General features: G+C 36.9%; 1 pseudogene; it reads right to left on the minus strand.

Annotated features, from left to right (window-relative positions):
• Nucleotides 1–1,856: 1,856 nt before the first annotated feature.
• Nucleotides 1,857–18,804, minus strand: part of LOC113625163 (hypoxia-inducible factor 1-alpha inhibitor pseudogene) — a 65,667-nt pseudogene continuing 48,719 nt past the window's right edge.

Consider the following 18,804-nt stretch of genomic DNA (forward strand, 5'->3'; position numbering starts at 1 on the left):
TTTTTTTTTACCTCTTTCCATTTTTTACTTTTTTCCTTCCTCCCTCCCTCCCTCCCTCCCTCCCTTCCTTCCTTCATCTTTGTCTTTCTCCCTCCCTCTCTTCCTTCTTACTTTCCTTACTCTTATTCTTTCTTCTTAATTACCATCAGGTAACTCTTCCGCTTCCCTGAATGGTCTTTTGTCATTGCATCTAGTAATAAAGCTTTAGTGACAAAAATAGGGAGAAATACACTAATTCTGAGAATGGTTGATAATTATTCACTGGACAACTGGATGACTTAGAAAAAATTGTGATGTTCTAATGTCATTTTAAAAGCTCAGAATCATGGTCAGTATTGAGCTACAGACATTCCCACTATGAAATATGTTAGCCTTAGAAAAAATTGTGATGTTCTAATGTCATTTTAAAAGCTCAGAATCATGGTCAGTATTGAGCTACAGACATTCCCACTATGAAATATGTTAGCCTCTCAAGATATCAGTTATTGTAATACCACACCCTTGCCCTACCACTCAAGGGCAACTGTTTGTTAACTCATATAATAAGATTACTCTTTAAAAAATAATTTCAACAGTGTTACAATCATAGATTTCAGGGTTGAAAGGTATCATGATAGGAATGCATCCCAGAACTTAGACAAGCTAAGTAGTAGGTCTGAGCTAGAAAAAAATATACATTCATTCTGAGAGGACCTCTCTTTACCTTAAATTTATATATACAATTTATTCAGGGAAAAATACTTTTTATGCTATGCTTCCTCCTATTTTCATACATACTTATTTAATGACCCATGAAGATACATTGCATCCATATTTTCATTTATATACACATGATATCAGTGGTAAGAATTTTCACAAAACTAATCTTTCCAAGTTTGAAAGAAACTGTTTTGATAGCAAAAGAAGTCATAATTTATCTTTTTTTTTTTTTTAACATTCTATCCATTAGCTGTTTGTCTTATGAATGAAAGTATGAACAAGTAGGTAATGTATTCATGTGCCATCTCCTTGGGTATATAAAGGTTAAGAAAAATTGATTACAAACAAATGAGATCTATGACAAAGGCAGAGGAGTAAGGTGAGCAGCCCCCCAAATTAATCAGCATATAAATTAATCTTGCTCCCAGACAAAAAGTAGAACAGGAAGCACTGTCATCAATAATCTACTATGCCAGGACAGTCTCCAGGACGAATACTAATGAGTATAAGCAAATAGTAGCTAGATGAGTAATATAAATACTTAAAAAGTTAAAAGTCTGAACATTTTCTAGTCTGTAAACTATACATATTAAAAATATCTTATTATTATTACCAGCAAAAATGCTATCACAGTAATTGATTACCATTTACAGAGTACCTACAGAGTGCCCCATACTATACAAAGAACTTTTCATATGTTTTTTTTCTAGTTGTCACGTTCCTTTTGCAAGGTAAGTATTGTTACCTTCGTCTTAAAATTCCAGCAACTGAACCTCAAGGAGTTTAAGTGTTGTAACTGCAGATCTGTGACAATGAATCTAGGTCTCTCTGATTTCAAAGGCTATACACTTTCCACAGTGTAGAGAAAGACTGAAATATTTTTCAAAAGCATATGATTTTAGTGACATAGTCTGTTTTTACAATCCTGGTGCTCACTGACCAATTGTTATCTTCAGTTTATCTCAGAAGTTATACGTATTTCTTCCAGAAAGTTCCATACTATTTAACTACCTAACTTAAGGTATTCTAGAAATGACCTTCTATAAAAAGATTTGGACAAGTGAAAGATAGAGATGATAACCTGAGGTACAAACAGCTTCTAAGAGGATGAACTCTCTTAAGGAGGAAAGATTCTTTGATGGTGACCTCACCCCATTTTACTTTACTTTACATAAAGGGTGTTTTCCACAGCCCCTCTTATTCTTCCTCTCTGACTGCCCCTCAGTTCTCTTCTTCTGTTAAGAACAAGAATACATGGAAATTCTATCATTTCAAGCCAAATCAACATGTATAATTATAAAATTTTCTCAGGAAAAAAGTAGCCATGCATGCCTACTAATTCTTAAATGGACTATCATGAATTAGGGATGTGTAGGAAATTTGCAACATTTTGAAATATTGACAATAAAATTGCATATGCTATGATTGAGAAAGAAAAGGAAGAAATTAAATATTTGTGTGACTGTGAATAATCTTTTCTCTCTAAATCAGTAAAATACTTTGTAAATTTCAGGTTGCAAAATTATTCAAAACATCCTTGAATAATGTCTTTAAAAAAGTGTTTAATAGTTAGAAACTCACATAACTTAAATTTCCAACATGACACATTATGGTATCTATACATGTAATACTATACCATGTAGTCACCTGTAATGTAGGACTGTATTTATAAACAAGAAATATACCTACATTAAACTGTTAAGTGGAAAAGTATTATAGGTTATAAAAATATTAAACACAGTATGAGCCCATTTGAAAAAGCATATTAAAAAACACATTTTTTTCATTAAGGTAACATAATTTTATAAATTTTGGATATATGAATTGTTTTGATAGTTAAGTCAAAATCTCTTGAATTTACATATTAAAGGAGAAAATTAACATGTGTATTTATTTATTTATCTAGGCTGCATTGGGTCTTCGTTGCTGTGCGCAGGCCCCCTCTAGTTGCAGCGAGTGGGGGCCACTCCTCACCATGGTGTGCGGGCCTCTCATTGCGGTGGCCTTCCCTGCTGCTGATCACGGGCTCCATGTGCCCAGGCTTCAGTAATTGCAGCATGCATGCTCAGTAGTTGTGGCACATGGGCCCAGCAACTGTGGCTTGCGGGCTCCAGAGCTCAGGCTCAACAGCTGTGGCGCACAGGCCCAGCTGCTCCGTGGCATGTGGGATCCTCCCAGACCAGGGCTCGAACCCATGTCCCCTGTGCATTGGCAGGCAGACTCTCAACCCCTGCGCCACCAGGGGAGTCCCGGGAACAGTCTCTTGTGGGTTCCCCAAGGCCTCTCCAAGCATCTTCTCAATGTTTCTCATTATGGCCACTTTCTGATGGGCTTTGAGAGGATATTCAGTTCTCTTAGGGATGGGGGCCCCCTTATACCAGAAGTACACAGTGATAGTAATGCCCCCATTTAGTAATGACTCTGTGTGATGCCACCAGTACATTGAGATGTAAAGAACATCACCAGGGCCAACCACTCTTTCGTAACCAACCACATTCTGGAAATTGGGGAACCTCTGGTAGTCAGGATTGTCAAAGTCCACCTGGCTCTGTCTGTCACATGGATGATGAACAGGATATGGGTAGAGGCACTCAAACTGACCGGGAGGGAACAAAATGCATCGCTTGTAGCCTTTTATCTGAGCAAAGAAGTTCTGTTGCTCATCATAGTGAGCAGGTGTCACATTTCCTTCCATGCCAATAAGCAGCAGGTTACAGGTCAGCTGCCCCCAGCCACGCTTTCCCTGTTGCTTATTAATCCAGTTCCAGTTGAAACCCAAGAAGTCCATGACAATCTTCCTGCTCACAGTGTCATTGAGTGTTTGCTGCAGATACGACCTCTCTTCACCTCCTCACTGCTGTATATTCTGCCGTTGCTCAACAAACTCATGAAATTTCATTTCTTCCCTATTGGACCTCAGCTTAAAGTTCTGGAAATTAGCCATCTTCTTTTCATCATAGTGCAAGAACTTGTGGGTGCTGGCACTGTACACAGAGAAGTCTCTGTTGTCAATATTTTCTTGCAGTTATTCAAGGCCCCATTTTAGGGCAGGATACACAAGATTTGTGTCTGTCAGCACCACAGGCTCCTCATTCTCAATAAGCTCCTCTGCCCCGGGGTTGCTCTGACTGAGATGCGGGATGGGCCAGGTCGGGAAGGTATAACTGAGTAGTTGGGACTCATCCCAGGTGGGGCCAGGGGCTTTGGCCTCTTCCTGGGGTTCTCCAGAGCCTGAGGCTGCAGCCTCCACTGCAGTCGCCGCCCTCAGTAGCCATTCTTAATACATAATGCATATTAACATTAAATTTTGGCTTGCAAAACCCAAAAGTTGATATTCAAATCCCCCCTTCCCAACAGCTGACAGACTCTTAAACTACATTTATGTTATGTTATGTTATGTTATATATTATATTTAGGGTGAAGGTCCAAGTAACCCAAAATAAAACAGCAATTGGTAAGCTTAATTTACTGTGATTGCATGAAGAATTCAAAAATTTAAAAAGAAACTGGAGAGATTATTTTTAAATACATATGGAAAAAATAAATATGTAGTAATTTCTAAGAAACTTTTTGAAAAAGAGATGAGAGTAAATACCCTACCACTTATAAAATTTACTATGCTGGTTATTGAAATGAAAACAGTATTTCATTAGCATAAGCAAAGACAGGAAACAAAGTAAAAGAACAGAAGATAACTGAAAAATAGAAGATGGAGTTCAGTGCTGCCCAAAGAATTAGCATTTGAAGAGGAAAAGCCTGGAGAGTGAGGAAGTTCAAAGAAGAAACCCAAAAATCTACATTCAAATCCCCCTTTCCCAACTGCTGACTGATTCCTAAACTACATAAATATATAAAAATAATATATGTTATAAATATATATACATAATATATAAATTCTATTATATTATTTATAGACTGAGAGTCCAAATAACCCAGAATAAAACAGCAAATGGGAGGCTTAAGAATGAAACTCAGCAGCCACACCAAGAAAACAAAAATTAAAGTTTAATCCCTATGGATTAAAGAAGCATTTGCAAAAGTTTTAGTATTTCTCAGCTTTCACCTCAGAAGGGTTCCATCCTAGGATTAAGTGCCATATTCTAGAAGTGAGGACTATGTACTACATGTAAGGGCAAAATTTAAATAGACCTATCTTGACAAAGCCTAAAACTAAGTCTGACCAGGACTGTAGTCATCTGCCAGCCATCTGTGTACCAGATGAAAAACCTTAACATGCTTTAGAGAAATGTCCATCAAGAGAGTCCCTAAAATGTTTCATCCATCAAGCCAAAAGTTATGAGATATGCAAAAACAAAAGCAAAACCCACAGAATCAAATGATTGAAAGTAAAAAAAAAAAAAAAAAAAAAGAAAATAGGCAATAGAAATAGACCTACAGATGATTCAGATATTAGAGTTATTCAACAGGGACTTTTAAGTAACTATGATCCATATGCTTAAGAAAGTTACAAAAAAATTGGACAAAGTAGAAGAAAAGAGAAAGAATTTTAAAAGAGGATTATAATTTATAAAAACTGGCCAAATGAACATTCTAAAACTGAAAAATAGAAAATAAGAAATGAAAGATCATAAGAAGTAACAAGCTCAGAATTAATGTGTTAAATCCACGAATAACTATTAGCTACTGGCAGACACTCTTCTAAGAGAAAGGGGTAAAATAGTGAACAAAACAAAATCTCCTTCCCTCTTGAACCTTATGCTCTAATGAGGGAAACAGAATATGAACAATATAAGTAAATAAATCTTTTTCAGAAGATGACAACTGAAGGTGATATTACAAGTGAAGGAGACACTAAAAAGTTAACACTTGAATGAAGGAGGTAAAAGTAAAACACATATAAAATCTGAAGAAGGGCCTTCCTGGCAGAAGGAATAAAAAATGTAAAGGCCCCGAGAAGGTGGTGGTTTGTCTGCTAAAGGAAAAATAAGGAGCTTAATGTGGTTGTAATAGTAGGAGATGAGATTATTAACCACTGCAAGGACTTTGGATTCTACCGAGTGAGATGAGAAGGTAATACAGAGCTTTTAGTGTAAGTGTGACGTGATTCAACATCTTGCATTAGACTGTAGGAGTTAAGAAGAAAAGTAGGTAGAATACTTTGGAGTCTATTATAATAATTCAAATAAGAGATGATGGTGATTGAACCAAGATGGCAGTGGTGAAGAAAGTGAGAAATATTTATATTCTGGATATATTTTTATTCAATGGCCAACAGGGGATATAAAAGTTAGAGGGGACTTATACGTGACTCCGAATTTTTTGCCTGATCAACTGAAGGAAACGAGTTGCCACTAGTAAATGGAAAAAACTGAGCATAGAAGGTTTAGGGATAGGGGAATATCAGGAGTTGAGTTTTGGAAATGTTGAGTAGGAGATAACTGTTAGACATCTAAGTAGAGATGTCAAGAGCCAAGTAAATATTTGGGTACATGAAACAGGAATTTGGGGAAAAGATCCAGACAGGATCCAAATCCAGGAATTTGGGAATTATTGACACATAAATTGTATTTAAAATAATGAGACTGGGTGATATTTCCAAGGTGTAATAAGTAGAGACATGTAAAAGATTTAAAATTATTGTTCTCTGAAAAAGAAGAATAAAACAAGGATAGAACATTTGTTTATGGAAAATACAATGGTTTGCTGTTAGGAGTCTCTTTTTAGATACCTTCTCTCATTTTATCTGATAGTACAGATCATCTAGATAGAATTTTAACACTGAATGATCTTTTAAAATTGAGAGTCATCTTCAGAGGATGCTAGTGAATCAAATTATTTGACAACTGGCAAGTAAAGAGGGAAGTAAAAATCAGGCATTTATTCTGCTTTTCCTATCAAACTTTATCATGTAGTAACCAAATGATAAGTAAGAGGAAAGTTTTCCTTAATAAAAGTGTTCCAACCAGTAATACAGAAGGAAAACTGAATTAGAATATCATCATTTGACATCGTCTAATTATTAATGGATCTAGGCATTGAGAATCAATTACAGCTAAATTATAAAAAGAGAAAGAAAATGATAACATGGGCCTCCTGATCCAAATAGCCCCATCAAAAAATAAAATAAATCTAACCTAAATCTTCTCAAACCATAAGGTCCAACTACCAATTCACAGGAGATTCAAAAGTCTGAGGGATGAGCTAAGTTGATTGTTTACAGGGGAGGAAGGAAGAATTGGGTTCTTCTGAAATGACATGAGCAATTTTGATAAAGAAGGTAGCACTTGAGTTAGACTCTGAATAGTAATTATGATTTCAAAAAGAGAAGGGATTTAAAGGGTTTTTTCATGTTGCGGGAACAATCTGAGCAAAGACAGGGAAAGTGTAATATATCTGTGACAAGGCCAATCAATTGTCCAGGTGGCTGAGGAAGAATCTTAGCAGAATAGTGAAACCTTGCTTGAAAGTGAAGATGGGAGTGCGTGAGTTTATGTTTCCCTTAACTGTACTTTCTAAATTTTCTAAAATGAACAAAGGATTGTTATGTAATTATATTTCTATACTTACATAAATTCAAGTTTTTAAAAATGTAATTTAATAGAGCTTTCAGTCAACTAATGGAAGACTTCAAATGCCATGATCAAGTTATTTTACTTTTCCCCTCACCAATCCTGGTTGTGCAGCTAAAGATACACTTGGCTGTAACTCTGTTCCATTAAATGTTGATGCTAAGGGTGTCACCAGCCATAAATTTTAGAAAAAATCAAGTAGCTTTTTCAGGAATGTAAAAATCATTACCATTACTGAAATGTTCAATTTGAAGCCCAGTTTGAGAAATACAAAATTTCTGATTTATCTTCAGGGAAGTCTTCCAAGCATACTTAATGTTGATGCCAATAAATTTTAAAATACACTGTGAATATAAACAGAGTAAATACAGTTTGTATAGGCTCCAATTAAGACAGATATTAAAGCTATAGCTTGATTTCCAAACTGTTCTTCGTTCTGCCAATTGGGGACAATTTAAAACCTGACGATTGATAGAACATGGCAAGCTAGTCAAATGGAATGAGCAGAGAGAGATGTGGGAGCGAGGATGAAAATGGAAGGAGGGATCATCTAAGAAGAGGGATAATTTAAAAGACTTGAGAACTGTAAGGACTTAAGAAAAACTCAGCGCTCTCAGTCTCTGGTTGCTGGCAGAGGGAGGCTAAGGTAGGGCTCAGGCAGCCAAAGCAGGTCTGCTTAGTCCGTTACCCAAACTGGCTAAGAGCAGACACACTTCAAGGGGTATGAACGATTTTTAACTGAAAAATGGAACTAAGATGTGTTCAAAGAAATGGTGTCCGACCCAAGAATAGTGTTTAAAATCGAGAAATCTGGGACTTCCCCAGCAGTCCAGTGGTTAAGACTCCACACTTCCACAGCAAGGGTCGAGGGTTTGATCCCTGTTCAGGGAACTAAGATCCTGCATGCAACACACTGTGGCCAAAAAAAAAAAAAAAAAAAAATCTGGGTTCAAGGAGATGTCAACTAGATGGAGAAACAGGATAGGGATCTCAAAAGGAGACAAAAGAGATCATCCAACCTTTGAAGCCAGCAAGGATGCCAAGAACTTATTCTTACTGGGTTTTTCTGTAAGGAAAGCAGTTCTGCTGATATAAAGAGGCAATGCCAGAATAAACCCTTACATTTTACCTTAATATGTTCTATCTTGGGAAAATCCACCCCAATTTTGTGCTTTTTCAACCTTTCTTACCGTTATCAATCAACACAAACTTGATGCCAAGTAATTAATATGTATCTATATTTCTCCAAGCATATGTTATTTGTATAATATGAAAGTATTCATGGACATTTGCAGTGTATTTCCTGTTGAGGGCACCATACATTCATTCATCCAACAAATATTAATTGGGTACATACTCTTTGTAAGCTCTTGTAACTGCTGGGTGTACAGAGGTGAGTAAAGCTAACTTAACCTCTGCTCATTATGGAACACATTCCAACTGAGAGGTGTGAGCATTAAATAAATAAGATGGTAACAAATTCAAGGTAGAGATTTGGAACAATGGGGTGTGACAGTTAGTGACTGAGTGGCTAATTTAGGTTGGGGTGGTCAGGAAGATCTCTGAAGAGGTGGCATTCAAGCTGCATCCTGAATTGTAAGAAACAGCCCTAAATGAGTGGGTTTCAGTGTCTAGATGAAAGACAGGAACAACAAAAAAAAAAAATTAGGTTTTGTGATAGGATACCTTGGAAAATGTTTGGGAAAACCACAGGTGTTTGAGTCAAATCTCATATTTACTTTGAGCTCCTCTTTTCAGAAGCGTTTCTAAAAGAAAGATGCCCAGAGGGAGATTTTTTTAAAGTTTGGAATCTTCTCTAAGGGAGAAGTATCAAGAATGACTACTAACTTGAAATGAAAATGTAGATTCTGCAGAGCAAAAGAGATGAAGCCATCATGTTTTTATTGTACAAGCTGAGTTTCACAGGTGAGTGTGATACTTGCTAACATCCCCCGCATGCCCGAATGAAATAAATGAGAAATGCAGGAGATGAAGGTACAAATCCAATTTCCCTTTTGCAAAAAGACAGAGTCAGTAAGTCTTTGCTGCTTTCTTCATTTGAAAACTCATCCATATTTTATCTTCCTTCATAAACAATGTTTAGATAAACCCAGTGAATAATGGGGTTGAAAGGAAATTTTAAAGGTCATCTTGTGTATACCCCTGGCTTCAGGCAAGATTGCATTCATGCCCACCCAAGAAGCTGTCATCTTTTCTGTCAGGTTTTGTTTTGGATAATGTTTATTTTTTCCAGGGGGGAGTTGGGTAGGGAGGACAGTAATGAAGAGCATGTTTGCCTTAAAAGTACAAGCAGAGTTATTTTTAATGTAGGATCCCTCCTCTCCCTGTTATGCCAGGGGCAGAGTATTCTCCAAATGCCTTATACACTTACTTTCAGCTCTAAATGTATTTGTGCAAATCTCATGAATCATCAAGGCTTTTGAAAACATTTATAGGGAAAGAAACTCTACCCTTTTCATTAGAGTGAGTTAGACTCACATTTGTATCTCGCTATTGTTTAAGGAGAACAATGGATGGGTGGATGAAAGAGAATGTCAGCTGGATCAACAAACAGCTGTTCCAACAGAAGTCCTGCTACCCTATACAGCAGAGCAGTACTAATTGCTGCCTTCCCTGGAGTCTCTAAAGATATTCGATCGGCATTTAGTACCCTGTTTACCTAAAATCAAAAGTTAAGGCTGAAATGAGACTTTCATCATTATGACTACTTCACCTCCAGAGAGAAAGCTGTAGCCCTTTAAAACTTTCTTTATCTGATCTCCCAAGAAGACTCCACCACTTTCCAAGGCAATATATTCTAGTGTCCTCTTCAAATGACCTAACTGAAACTTATAACCAGGTGGTCTCATGTCCAGGCTTTGATGGAAGCCGGGACTCTCATATTATGTGTAAATATATACTGCTTATAATATTCATAGGCCCTCGCAATATTATTTTCTCTAGGACACAGAAATCAGATTTCTTCTGAAGGCAGTGTGGTACTGGGTAAAGGTTATAGGAATTGGACTAAGTTCTGGATGAGAGTCTTGGCTCTTCCATTGACTAAGTGGATGAGCAACTTATTTGAGACCCAGTTTACTCAACCTTCTCAAAGGGTTGCTGTGAGGATCAAATGTGACAATGCATAAATCATTTATAACAACATGCCTAATCCATATTAGATGTCAATTTTTATCACTGCTTACCCACCTTTTTCCTTTATCAATGGGTGTTTTTCAAGTTTTTATATGTTGTTTAAGTCATAGACTATAGATAGAGGTTCAGTCATCTAAGAACCACAAATAATCCAGATAACTTTATACTTCATTACCAATTCACATGTGTTTTACTTAATTAACAATAGAGCATGGGGATTTCCCTGGAGAGCGAGTGGTTAAGATACCCTGCTTGCATTGCAGGGAGTGCAGGTTCGATCCCTGGTTGGGGAACTAAGATCCTGCATGCGTGGCACAGCCAAAAAATAGAAGGAAAAAACAAATCAGTTAAAAAAATGAAAAAAAAAAAACCCAATAAAGTATGAAGATTATGAATTCATATTTTGCTTATGATCGAAACTGATCTACAAATTCTTTTCTGGGATCTTCTTAAAGCTTGTCCTGTGTAATATACATTCAGAGATTATTTTTCTCTTCTTTACATAGTAATTATAAACAGTATTGAATCACATCTTCACATTTCTCAAATTCCTAAGATGTTTGAAATATAAATCCTCTTCTTTTGAAGTCAGGCAAAATATTATTAGCTATAACAGTATTGCTGGTCACCATTCTGTCATCTAGATTATAAATAAAAATAGTAAATAGGGCCATTGTAAGTACCAATTTGGGTAGGACACAATATATTTTGTGGATGCAATGACGAAAAAGGTGCTTTCAGACCAAGTTTTCTTCTACGTATGAGTCATGCCACAATTTTTTTTTGTCTTGCCTATAATGTGCCAGACACTGTGGCAATAAACTTGAATGACATATTCTTGTAGACTTCAACTTAAAGGGGGAGAAAAAATTGCAAGCTTGTAAGTTACAACACCACTTGACAGATGTTAAAGCACCTGCACAAGCAAGGTGTCAAGAAGCAGTTGAGATGGGATACTTGAGGTAGTCTAGATGCAGCATGGTATAACGGATTTACCAGTCACAAGATTCTAGGCACAACTGTGTGGTTCTCAGTCTCCTCATTTGTAAAGTGGAGATTTTTTTTTATCAGGGGAATTATAGCACTGTGTTGTCAGGGTCTGTTATGGAGTCCTTTTCTTTCCAGAGATCCCAGATCCCTGAAAAGAGAAAGAAATTTCAGACAGCTATCACCCCAAGTGTTCTGATTCAAGATCATCTGAGCCTCTAGTTTCTGACCTTAGGATGAAGTGCAAATTCTCCACCAATATTTAACAGCTCTCCACTACACTCTTCCATGTTTCTCTCCCGCCTCATGATTCACTACCTTCCCCAGACGAAGAAGGAGGCAAAAGCACTCTAATCAGAGGAAAAACATATGCAAATAAAATCTCAGAGACATGAAAAATTGTGACATATTAAGGAACATTTGGAAATTTAAGGTAGCTGAAGAAGATGGGAGCCATGTAAAGAGCAGCAAGAAGTGATACAGACAGGTAGGTTGAGGTGAGATAGAATATCAGGATAAAGAAGAAGACAATTTTCTAGGCAACAGAAAACTAAAAGAGAGAATTGGCTCCTCAGTTCTTGTTTTCTTTTCTTTTGGATAGAAGCAAGTTCTCATAAGATTTTTTTTTTTTTTTTTTTTTTTGAAGATCATGCTGATAGTGGTGGGGAAAGCGAACTGGAAGGGTTAAGAGGTGGAGGCTGAGAGGTCAGTCAACTAGGGAAGAGCTCCAGGTGAGGCATGATAAAGGTCTGATGAAAGTCTATGCTAAATTAATCTCCTTATCACAGGGCCAAATAATGAAGTATTTTGGCAAATGTCTGCAATCACCAAATTAACATTATAATCTGTCATAAGAACATGTCTTGGAAACACAGGTCTGGGAGGGGCCAGAAAATATGTTTCCTTCAACTTGCCATGTGATCTCTCAATCCTACTTTGGGAAGTCAGTTTTCAGAACTCAATTCTTGGGTTAAATGTGACTGCCTAAATTTACTGTCCAAATTTCCAAAGATGATACATAATCTGATTAAATTTTTTAATAATTCCTTTAACTATTACATTTTCCTGGAGAGCCCTACTCCATCCATCTGTTGACAATGAGACTGAATCCAATGATACTATAATCTCAGCTCAGTTTTAAGTGCCCTGTGCTTTGCTAGCAAATTGCCTACTCAGAAACCAACACCAGTTTTAACCCTATTACAGTCTATTGTGGAGGCTCTGTTATCTTCACTTGCTATACAGCAGATGACTATTATACACCACGGGACTCCTGAACCTGGGACTCCTTTCAGATAAAGAAATATAACCTAAGGTGTCTGCCATATTCAAGGCTCTGTCAGCTGCTGATAAAGCTAAGAGGATATACAGATCATCACAGCCATTTCACTCCTCCTGAAGTAGTAGTCAAATATTATCTAACAATAGGCTACTGGGATTAGACAGTAGATGGCTTGCTGTGATGGTCCATCTTTGCCCTGGCCCAGGAAGTACCTCTTCTGGCAGTTTCATACCAGTGGTGTCAAAACATTGCATGAGCCTGTTAAGATTTACCCAAATATTTACTGTTTGCTATTTATTAAAATGAAAGCCTTCTTTTTTAACCTTTCCCTCTATTTATCTGACATTCTCTCTCAAAAAAACACCTACACACTCCTCATGAACAAATGTTGATTTAACATTTTCCACTACTAACCTTCAGGACAGCTATAGATGTCTGACAGCATGTAACTTAAACATTTCAGTGGCACTTAGCATATTTTCTCAAGGAGCAATTGGTGGAAGTGAAAAGGAAACAATATACTTTTCAGTAAGCAGTCTATACCTAACTGCCTACATCTCTCCCTCTCTTGCCCCCTTCCTCTTCTGGGAGGTTGCCACGGTGCCAGACTACATGTATTGTGAGTGCTGCTGTTTACAGTTTAAAATGAAGCACATACCTATTACAGAAAATCTGGGAGAGAATACAGAAATGTAGGAAGATTGAGAGAAAAATTGATCTGTAATAAATCAATAATCATTACTTTGGAACCGTTCCATACAGTATTTTTCCTATGAATAAAATTTTGGAATTTTGGTGTATTTTAATTTGTTATAAGTGTGTTTGTATTGGTAGGATCCATATTAACTTGTTATATACTCAGGAATCTTTTACTTGCTAGTGACAAAAATCCAAACTGAATAAGCTTAAGAGAAAAAAACGTTAGAAGAAAAAGGCTCTTTCATGTAACTTAGAAGAACAGGGGTTGATCAGGTATTTTTCTCAATTACTACAAATAGGAAATATTCACATAATGTGGTAAGAAGAGGGAGAGTACTTTGACATCCTCCCACTTAGAATCCCAGAGGAATGAGCTTTCTTGGCTCCCAGGGAAGGACTCTGGTGGACCTGGATCAGTCGCTATGTTGGGGTAGACCCCTCTCTCCCTTAAAACTATAAGAAGTTGGGGAAGAGCAATTTCCCAGAGAAAGGGAAGCTCCTGTTTCTAAGAGCACAGCCAGGAGGAATAGTGGATTGTCGCAATCAAGAGATGAGTATTTTCTAATGTCAGGAACCATGAATTTTCTACTAAGTAAGAATATTCCTTATCCCAGGAAGAAGGAGAGTAGCAGAACTTTATGAGGTGCATTTCAATGTATACCTTCTGTCCCTCATAAAAGATTTTTAGTTTTATTTCTTTTTTCTTGCCACTTCAGCTGTGAATCTCTGTATTGGTGAGCCAATGCTATAGATAAAGATGTTGCATTCCCTCAAGTGTGTTGGGGTAGAAAAAAGATTAAGGATCAATTGTTCATCCACAAGTAATGAATCAAAATTTAAATACCAATTGCTCTATTGCTGGACATTTAGGTTGTCTCCATTCTTTTACCATTTTAAATAATGCTACTTAGAACATAAAGAGCTTTCTAGATTTAGAATTATATAAGACCAATTTCTAGCAGTAGAATTACCGGTTCAAAGGGTATATATAGTTCACTTTAAGGCCCTCAGTCCATTAAGTATTACTGAAACAGTATTTCAGTGATGCAGTTTCCTAATGCTGGCTGGACCAGCTGATTTATTTTAGTGTTAATTGTCCAATGGTCTGCATGTATCAGCTCATGTATTTACAGTTGTTAGCACTAAGCGCAGTGCCTTGCATATGAAATGCATTCAACAAATGTTTCTCAATGATGAACAAGAAGATGCTGGTGTTGAGAGTCCAGGGATTTTCCTAATTAATCTGTATTTAGGATGAAAGCATAAAAAGGAAATTCCTTTTATACAAAAGCAGGACGCTGAGACAAATGACTGGGAGAGTAAAGTAACTCACCTCATTCATTAAGTATAAAGGGTAATTCAAGTTTTACCTGCCTGTCTGCTGCTTGCAGGAGCTTAGCCTACTCCATGTGTCCAAAGAAGATTAAACAAACCAGTATTTATGGAAAGAAGCCATTTGGTGCATATAGTGGAAAGAACTCCAGCTCTGGAGTCATGAGACTTACTCTCCAGTGGAGGCTCTTAACCACCCTGAGTGTTGGTTTCCTTATTTGATCAATAGAGGTAAGAATGTCTGCCACGGCTGCCTTTCAGGGCTGCTATACAGAATGAATAGGTAATGCATGAGGAAGTCCTTTGTAAATTGTAAAATCCTGCACAAATAAATTATTCTTACCATTATTATTGCAAATTCAGAAGAGCTGCTTTTAAATGATTTGAGGTTGTACATCTCTTCGGAATGTAATTCAAGTTATGAGCTCTCTCTCCCAAAAAAGGGGCACATACTTTTTTTTAAAATATCTTTTATTTTATTACTTATTTATTTATTTAGGCTGTGTTGGGTCATCGTTGCTGCACGTTGGCTTTCTCTAGCTGCGGCAAGTGGGGGCTGCTCTTCGTTGCGGTGCGCAGGCTTCTCATTGTGGTGGCTTCTCTAGTTGCAGAGCACAGGTTTTAGGCACATGGGCTTCAGTAGTTGTGGCACGCGGGCTCAGTAGTTGTGGTGCACAGGCTTAGTTGCTCCGCGGCATGTGGGATCTTCCTGGACCAAGGCTTGAACCCATGTCCCCTGCGTTGGCAGGCGGATTCTTAACCACTGTGCCACCAGGGAAGTCCAAGGGGCACATACTTTTAAAAATTATATACAGTTTCAGGCTGTTTATGAAATACCACAAACTCAGGGGTACATGAAAATAAAACACAGTATGCTCTCCCTGCTCAGAAGCTACTTGCACTCTAGTCAGACAGACATACATTAAAAAAAAAAAAAAAAAAAGAAAAGGAAAGAAAGAAAAAAAAAAAAAGAGAAGCAAACAGGATGTGGTAATTATGGATGACTGTAAAGAAGAGCTATCACTGGAAGTCTAAAGCCATGCAGAAAGTCATCATGGAGGGGGCTTCACGTGGGATGGTTCTTGACAAAGGGCAAACTATGTACGGTGAAGAGCTATCAGGTACACAATGGAAGATGAGAAATATACATACTCTATTATGTCCAGGCGCTATGCTGGGTCTTGGACAATAATATAAATAAATTAGACATATTTATTAATCTTAAGAAGCTCCTGATATAGAAAAATATAAATGAAGAACAAATAAAGAGAATGTGATGTGATAAAGTGTAGTACTTTTTCTGGGAGGGTGAAAAAAGGTTTTCGAGAAAGTGTCATTTGAGGTCGGTTTAAATTGTGGATAGAATTTAAGTAGAGATAATAGCATTTGGAAAGAAATAGCAAAGAGAAACAGTATGTTACTATTACTGGATCATTGTGGGGGTACATGGCAAATGAGGCCATGTACAAGAGAGTGGACCTAGAGTGCTTTTCTAAGGAAAAGGCACTTTATCCTGGAGATAAATCCAGACTTGCTTAAGGATAAGAATAACCAAATGTTTTATTAAAAAACAGACTCTCAACGCCCACTTCCCAAGATTCTCATTCAGAGGATGAGCAGGAATCTCTGTTGCTTATCGGTGTCCTGGGGGAATTATTATTTTCAGGCAAGTTTAGAAAATAATACTGGAAGTAAAAAATATTCAATGAGGGGTTTTCAGCTACGAAAAGGTATCTTCAGTCCTGGAATTTGGAATCATTCCTTTGATGGCAGTGTGGACAATTATTAGATGAAGTTTGAAGCAGGAAAATATTCTGATGCCCCATAGTAACCTATTGCAAGATGTAATAGCTTTTTTATATCTTGCTTAATCCTTACTCTATTTATTCTTGCTTTATCCTAGTGGAGATAACCAATAACTGGTCATGACCCTCTTTATCAAAGCCCATCATTTCACATCTAAGTTTCCTTTTGGATTACATTTGGTCTTCATAGACTTAGCCTCTGTTTTCTAAAGTTTGATTTTAAGAACAACTCATTTTAATTCATTCTTTGGTCTCCTCAAGTTTTCTCCACATTTACCAAGTTCTGGAGCTTATTTACAACACTAAGCCAATTTCTTAGGAATTTCTGCACTCTTTTTATGGCTTGAAATTCTATTTACACTTATGTCTCAAACAGCTAAATAAAAATGATGACACACAGTCAACCAATTCTGTCATTTATTCATGCAACAAATATTGCTTGACTATTACATGGTAGGCACTATACTAGGTTTTTGAAACACAAAGATGAATACAAATAAAAGTTTTTGAAACACAAAGATGAATACAAATAAAAGTTTATGCCTTTCTGAAGTCCGCAGTGTAGGAGTGGGGGGAACAAGAAGTAAACAAAGTTGCCCCCCAAAAGTATCTACTTTTATAATAGATGGAAATAAAATATTTTGGAAGCACAGAGGACAGAATTATCTAATGCTAATTTGTGGGGTCAAGGAAAGTTTCACAAAGAAGATGACACTTGAAGGAATAACAGAAAGTTTCAAAGTGTATGGGACTGTAATGGCTGCACCCTCAGTGTTCTATAGCATCCTTGGGTTTACCAGCTTCTTTAGTTTATCTCCGATCCCTGTTAAACATTTCCCTAGACATTCATGATCATGTTTCCCTTTTGTTTCATAGTTTTATGTCATAGCTAGGTAGGATGACAAACATTTCCCTGGGTTTAAACCAGGAGAATTATACAAACTCACCCAGGTTCAGTTGAACATTCTGTAACTATTGCCTGAGTCTTGCTTTGGAAACCAAACCTGAAACCGGATAATTTTCACATGGTTTCAAGTTTCACCATCAACAATTCACATGATACCAGGCTCAATTCATCTATAATATAAACAGGTGTAAAATTTCAGCCACAAGTCACTATAGACATATGTTGGATGGGCCTTGAGCTTGGCTTCACAAAAATTATTTGAGCTTCCAGAGAGAAAGTATTTCCATTTGTCATCATCACAGGTATTCTCCCTTCCAACACATATACCAATAGCCACTGGTCTAGTTGTGGAAATAACACTTCCTGATTTGCAAAGTTCAGACAACAGATGACTGTCCCCAAAATGACAGCCTGGTATGTCGAGGCATAACAATGGCCAGCCACAAGTTTGGTGGAAACTAACAAAACGTTTCAGAATAATGGGAGATGATGAAATGGATCTGCAATGAGGACTTAATATGCCATTTTTAAAAAACCACTAACATATGAGGAAACTTTCCAACTTACAACAGTGTGGAAAGTAATGCAATAATATGTTTGATTAGAAAGTACTTCAGGATGTATTAACGTAAGCACTTAGCAAGTCTCACAAACATACCATTCTGCAGTGAGCATATAGATTTTTTCAAACATCCAGTTCCACTTAAGTTGTGCTCTAGCTGATTGCTCTAAATGCAAGGGCAGTTCTACAAGCTCTTTCATGTACAGTAAATTCAAACCCTTTGATCCCATTTTGTTTTGATTTTTTAAATGGAAATAAACACAAAACACTTAAATCTCTGTATTTCTTCATAAGCTGTGCACATTAGCCTGGTTCTGAAAGTATCTTTCCCTTTTGAAACCTTGTAAAATAGTCATTTAACACTATATTCTTTCCCTCTGATTCTCTGGGGATTTTTATTTGCTTTAAATTCAAAGTGCAAAAGACTTCATCAGATAATAAATCAAGAGTTAACCTGGAAAGACTTATGTTTAACTAGTCTCTTTGGCGATGTTTGAGTTCAGCCGTTCTGACATGGGGAGCAACATTTGAGAGCAAGGTAGAGTTAAAAAAAAAAAAAAAAAAAAAAAAGCAAGACCCAGGGAAGAAAAGGAAAGGAAAGGAAAGAAAAATTCTTGTTTCCTTAAATAAAAATAATAGGAAAGCATGGTAAACCTCAGAACTTTTATCAGGACTAAGTACCACAGGTGAGTTTGGGAAAACAGGAAGATAGGTAAACAACAAAAATGAGAAAAGTTTGCAATTGTAAAAGTAAACATAGGTTTATCACCCTTGGACAGAGCCTCATCAGAAAATGCACAAGGAGGCCTGGATCACTCCCACTGCAATCTAACCATTAGCAGAAT

This window comes from Aethalodelphis obliquidens, unplaced genomic scaffold, assembly GCF_003676395.1.
Source record: "Aethalodelphis obliquidens isolate GAN/ISIS:26980383/991018 unplaced genomic scaffold, ASM367639v1 scaffold14, whole genome shotgun sequence".
NCBI lineage: Eukaryota > Metazoa > Chordata > Mammalia > Artiodactyla > Delphinidae > Aethalodelphis > Aethalodelphis obliquidens.